Raw genomic sequence first — 6,517 nt, 5'->3', positions numbered from 1 at the left:
AGAGGAATCCATGATCTGAGCTGGTTGATCAGAACATCTTGACATTTCCTAGGTCAGTGATGGTGAATCTTTTGGATTCTTTTGGAATGGTGAATCTTTTGGAACTTTTTAGGGATCCTATGCCATACCCCACCCCTACCCACCCAGACTGTGTCCCCATGCCCCACTCCCTATTGTGTGCCATGCCTGGCACCCAACTGTGTGCCCCATCCCCTGACTATGTGCAATGCCCCACCCACTCCTGCACTGGGGAGCAGGGCCAGGGGTGGGGCCAGGGGCAGGACTAGGATACAAGCTGGCCAAGTCAGGGCCAAGCTCCATAGGAAGGCTTTTACTATATATTCTATCACTACGTTATATACTATTTGGACTGCATTTTCTTAGTATTCCTTTTGTCAGTTTACCTATGGATCAAAATGTGACTTTTTTTAGAAGTATCTTATAAATAGTGAAGGAGCCCCAAGCAGGGAGCTGCTTGGTCAGTACAGCACATATCACTATAGAACATCTGGCCACAGACAGACCCCTGTCAGGGAACCTAAATGTGACGACGGCCAAAAAGTAGATTCCAGGAGAAACTTGTGGGCCACGTATGGTGGCTAGTGATATGGTGACAGGCATTGGGTATAAAAGACTCTGCACTCTCAACTGCAGGCGGAACTCTTGTGCTGAGCTTCCCCTGGTGGGTACCAGAATAAAGGACCCTTCTGCTTGATTGCATTGTCTGTGGGTTTTCCTTGGTGGTGGGTGACGAACTGGACCCTAACATTTGGGGGCTCATCCTCTTCGTCCCCACCTCGGAACCCCTAGACAAAAGGGCAAAAGGCACTGCCTTGGACCGGACCTTCAGGTGAGCCAAGTGGGGTGTGGGAGTGTGTGTGAGTGTGGTGACCGAATGTGTATGGGGGAGAAGAGGACCCTCGATGAGCATATGGCTTGGTGGAGGATTCGTCCTTGCAATTTGTACAAGGCCTCCTTATGCCAAGCTCCATGGCCTATCCCTTTCTGGGGTGAGGGGTTCGCCCCCCGGCATCGGTCTGACCCTCCCACCTGTTTCTGAGTGCGGACTAGGGATTACTGCAATTCTGTGTCCTTCGCAAGAAGGCCAGTCGGGAAACTGAGGAAGCGTCTGTGATCAGCGGTGGGGAAAGGATGTGGTCCAGGGCATATGCCGAGATCAGAACTTTCAGGTGGTTAGAGGCTTCTGAGGACAGAGGTCTGACTCTGTCATATGGAGTTAAAGTCTCCATCAGGTTGAGAGAGCCTTGAGCATGGAGCTCCGTGTCTCCGCCAGGTGGACACTGCTCTCAACTGGCTTAAAGGGAAAGGGAAAGGGGTTCAAGTCCCTTTTGGGAAGATATTGCACCCCTAAGGGAGACCGGGGGATGCCCCGCAATCTCTAGGTGACTTTTACAGCCCTAGAAGACCCTCATAAACACACTGGGTCTTTTTGGTCGCATGGGAGGGACTGGGCAGCCAGCCTCTGACGAGTGGTCACCGGTATCGGAATTTTTTTCCCTTTCTGGTATCACCCCCCTTCTTGTCCTAGTCTCCTTGGCCTATCTCCTCATCCTCTCCTTAACCTCAGGACCCAATATGGGTCAAAGCCAGTCCACCCCCCTAGATCTGGTCCTCCAACATTATGCTGACTTCAAGTCAAGAGCCGAAAACCTAAGCCTGATAGTTCATAGGGGAAGGTTACAGACTCTTTGTAACATAGAGTGGCCCACCTTTGGGTGCAGGTGGCCCCAAGGAGGTATTTGGCAGAACAGTGTCATCTCTGCCATCCAGGGGTGGATCCTCCTCCCTGGACCAGAAGGGCACCTGGACCAGGTCCCTTATATTTTAACCTGGCAAGACTTAGCCCTAGATCCCCCACCTTGGCTGAAACTTTATACAGAGGATGTCCACGTCCTAGTGGCTTCACTAGACGATAGGACCAAGTCCAGGGAACAGCCTGAGAAATCTGATCTTGAAAAGCCCTTTCCGCCTCCTATCCTCCTGCCACCCGAGGAACCCCTCCCTGACTCACCCCTACCGCCCCCTCCCTATAACCCCCAGTTGTACCCTCCCCTCCTCCTTGATGGAAACGAGGCAGCAGCGATACAGGGAGCAAACGTACCCAGCCCTCCCCCAGCCCATCGCACCAGAGGCCGAGTACCTACAATGCCACTGCCACTTCCCATTCTAGCGGAAGCTCCCTCCTCTACCACTGTCCTACCAGTTCTCACCATCGGGCCCATGGTGGAAGGGGGTCCCCTTGTCTTTCAGTACTAGCCTTTCATGTCTTATGACTTGTATAATTGGAAACATCAAAACCCCCCTTTCTCTGAGCAGCTCCAGAAACTAATAGACTTGGTCGAGTCTTTTTCTCACCCAGAGTCCCACTTGGGATGATTGTCAACAGCTACTCCGCACACTGTTCACTAGTGAGGAGTGCGATCAGATAGTTGCTGAAGGGAAAAAGCTAGTCCTTGGGAACGATGGAAGACCCACCACCGATCCTGTGTGCCTCGCCACAGCATTCCCCACTGAGAGGCCTGACTAGAACTTCACCACTGATCAAGGTAGGGAGCATCTTCAGTCCTACCGCCAGACTCTCCTTGCTGGGTTTCAGGCAGCAGCCTGCAAAACCCACCAATTTGGCTAAAATTGATTCTGTTAGGCAGGGCCCCTAGGAGACCCCCGCCACATTTCTTGAGCAGCTGCAGGAAGCTTTTCGCATCTATTCCCCGGTGAACCCAACAGCACCCAATAGCCAGACAGCTGTTCTTCTTGCTTTTGTCAATCAGTCAGCCCCTGATATTTGCAGGAAGCTCCAGAGGGCCGACGCATTTATAGCCCAATCTCTAACCAAATTACTTAAAGTAGCACAGAAAGTTTTTAACTCCCGTGAAACCCCTGAGGAATGAGCTGACAGGCTAAGACAGGAGGACATTGCTAGACAGGAACAGAGACAGAAAGAGACCGAAGAATGAGAACTCAAGTGTTTGCAGAACCTCCAGTCCAGGGAAGAGAAGGCTAGAAAGCAGCTAATGCGAACCCAACAACAAACAACCTGGGTCCTCGTGGCAGCTCTAACCCAATCCCAGCCCCCTCCCCTTGGTGGGCAACCGCCTGACCGGTGCCCACGGGGCCCTTGTTTCCTCTGCGGGAAAATTGGCCACTGGCAGAGGATGCCCCCAGAGGATGCAAGGCGGAATGAGGCAAGGCCGGCAGGCCCCCCCCCCCTCAAGGCACTGGGATAGCCCCTCCAACACTGATGGGGGACGGCCCAATAGGAATGTTATCGCCTTTGCTGAGGATGACTGAAGGGGATGGGTCTCAGGCCCCCTTCCTGAGTCCTGGGTAACGGCTTACATTGAGGGGAAACCTCTTCCCATGCTTGTGGATACCGGAGCCGAACATTTGATCCTCCTGTCACCCTTGGGGAAGACCAGCTCCAAAACCTCCTTGGTCCAAGGGATGACGGGGTCCCCTGGACCACAGCGCGGACTGTCAACCTGGGAATCTGCCAAGTTTCCCATTCGTTCCTCATCATCCCTGAGAGCCCGGCTCCCCTTATCGGGCGGGACCTCCTTAACAAGATTGGGGACCACATTCACTTTTCTCGTGGGACTGTGTCCCTTACAGATGATTCTGGGGCCCCTCTCATGGTCCTTACCCTAGCCCTCCAAGATGAACACCTTTTATATTCTGACCCAGCCCCCCTGGACTTTCCCCACCATGTGCGACCATGGGTGGATTCCATTCCTAAGGACTGGGTGGAATTTTCCGGAGTTGGGCTGGCCATAAACCAACCACCCATTATCATCCCCCTCAAGAGTGGGGCCACCCCTATATAGGTTAAACAATACCCGATGTCAGCCAAGGCCAGAAATGGCATTCAACCTCACATTAAGCGCCTTCTGGCCTCCGGGATCCTCACACCTTGCAAATCTCCATGGAACACCCCACTCCTCCCCGTCCGTAAACCAGGCACAGGGGATTACAGGCCCATTCAAGACCTGCGGGAAGTCAACAAGCATATTGAGGACGTCCACCCCACCGTCGCAAACCCATATACTCTCCTTAGCAATCTACACCCTTCCCTGGTGATATACCACTTTAGACTTAAAGGATGCCTTCTTCACCCTCCCACTGGCCGCTGTTAGTCAGCCCATCTTTGCCTTTGAATGGTTCTTCCCTGAAACCCACTCGACCATTCAACTCACCTGGACTCGACTTCCCCAAGGGCTAAAACTCAGCCCGACCATCTTTAGCAACGCTTTGGCGGAAGATTTGAAACCTTTTCTCCAGCTACACCCCTCTGTGACTCTTTTTCAGTATGTAGATGACTTGCTGATTCCCTCTCCTACAGAGGAATCCTGCAAGGAGGCTACAAGAGACCTCTGATGGATAAAAGGGAAGGAAGGACGGCCTGTTGGGTCTTTCTTCCAGGACCGTGCTGGTAACTTGCTTTTACCTAGAATCACTGGCCAACTTTTAACCACCCACCTCCACCATCTCATGTACCTGGGTGCTAAAAAACTCCACGAACTACTCCAGAAAGAATGGATTCGTTTCCAAGGCTCTCTGTCCTTCCTAACAGAATTGGTCGACAAGTGCACCGCCTGCCAGCTGACCCGGCCCGCAAACCCAAATTCACACTCCGGAACCCGCCTCCGCGGCACCCGACAGTGTGAGCATTGGGAGCTTGATTTCACTGAAGTATGGCCTGGCAAATTTGGATTCCGGTACCTCCTAGTTCTTGTAGACACCTTCACAGGGTGGCCTGAAGCCTTTGCAACAAAGACTGAGACCGCCCAGGCAGTCGCTAAAATCTTGCTGGAAGAAATAATCCCCCGGTTCGGGGTGCCCTCCTCTATAGGCTCAGACAATGGCCCTGCATTTATGGCCAAGACCTTACAGGCGCTGGCAGGGGGTCTCGGGGTCAAATGGAAATTACACTGTGAGTATAACCCCCAGAGTTCAGGACAGGTGGAGAGATTGAATTGGACCCTAAAAGAAATCCTTACTAAACTCTCTTTGGAGACTGGCCGGGACTGGGTGATGCTCCTTCTCCTAGCCTGCAATATCCCTGGGCCCCTCTCCCTCACCCCTTATGAAATCCTTTATGGTTCCATCCCCTCTGTCCTCTCTGCTTTCCCGAATGCGACTCCTGGGAACCCCTCATTGCAGGACTTTTGTCCTCTCCCTCTCCCAGATCCAGTCTGACCTCTGGCCGAGGCTCCAGGCATGATTCCAACCTTCCCCCCATGACCCTTTTAAACCCGGGGATTGGGTCTGGGTCAGCACTGCAAGGCCAACCTTCAGCCTCGATGGAAGGGGCCCTATGTAACCCTCTTTGTCACACCTTCAGCCCTTAAGGTTGATGGATTTGGCCCTTGGATCCACCACTCCCACGTGAGAGCTACAGACCCACCAAAGGCTACTGAAGTTTGGACAGCCGCTTCCCATCCTGACACTCCTCTGAAGCTTAAACTTCACTGGACAGCATGACTCTCCCCTTGCTCCCCCTTTCTCTCGGTTGTTTTCTCTTCCTCCTACAGGCTGGGTCCTCAAACCAGCCATGGAAATGGACCCTCAGTAGCTGGGAACAGGACAAAACCCTACTCTCGGTGGTCACCTCTACAGCCCCGACTTTTGCCATCTACCCCTGTGACTTGGTCCCATCCGGACCACGGGCCCGGGACAGAGGAAACCAACTCCCATCCCAGCTCCCTGGAAACCTTGCCCCCAGTATATCTTTGCCCCGCCTCCAACCCTGGGAAGTCATACTGCAACTCTCCCAGTCATTATTACCGTGTGTATTGGGGATGTGAGGCTTATGCTTCCTCATGGACAGCTTCCCGCCCAGATGAATGGATCTCAGTCGGCAGAGTCTCCAGCCTGGACAAGATTCAGTGCACGAAACCCCCAATTGTACCCAGAATCTGTCCATCCTCCATCATGGCTCTCTTACAGCAGGAAGCTAAAAATCACAGTGATGTCCCCGGACCACAAGGGCTGGGTCGTAGGACGAACCTGGGGCATGAGGTTCTGGGAGGACGGGGCAGACAGAGGCTGGCATTTCCAAATCAAAAAGGAACTTTATAACCCCCAGTGGCCTTGGGACCCAACCTCATACTTAACCCGAACCCGCCTGCAGCCCCTGCACCAAGTAACCCCCTGCAGCCCCTTTACCGAATAGCCCCCTTAACCCGAAGCCTCCTGCAACTCACTCACCTAACAACTCCCATCCTGCGAACCCTCCAACTTCCCCCAAAACCCCCGACCCTGATCGTCCCATTGCAACCAACCCCTATTTCAGCCCTTAACCATTCCTCCTCCAACGTCACCAAGCACTGCTGGATCTGCTTAGTCGCATCCCCGCCCTATTATGAGGCTTTCAGCCTAAATGTCTCTCACAACATCTCACAGGAAGAAAACCCAATGCAGTGCCACTGGAGTGAGTCAGGCCCTGGGAATCACCGCTAGGGCATAACTATTTCTTCAGTGATGGGGCGCGGCCACT

General features: G+C 53.3%; 1 pseudogene; it reads left to right on the top strand.

Moving 5' to 3' along the window:
* Positions 1-3,035: 3,035 nt before the first annotated feature.
* On the top strand, positions 3,036-4,395 carry LOC130456924 (uncharacterized; annotated as a pseudogene).
* Positions 4,396-6,517: the final 2,122 nt, after the last annotated feature.

This window comes from Monodelphis domestica, chromosome 2 (genome assembly GCF_027887165.1).
Source record: "Monodelphis domestica isolate mMonDom1 chromosome 2, mMonDom1.pri, whole genome shotgun sequence".
In the NCBI taxonomy this organism is placed as follows: Eukaryota; Metazoa; Chordata; class Mammalia; order Didelphimorphia; family Didelphidae; genus Monodelphis; species Monodelphis domestica.
This window is presented reverse-complemented; position numbering and strand designations above follow the sequence as displayed.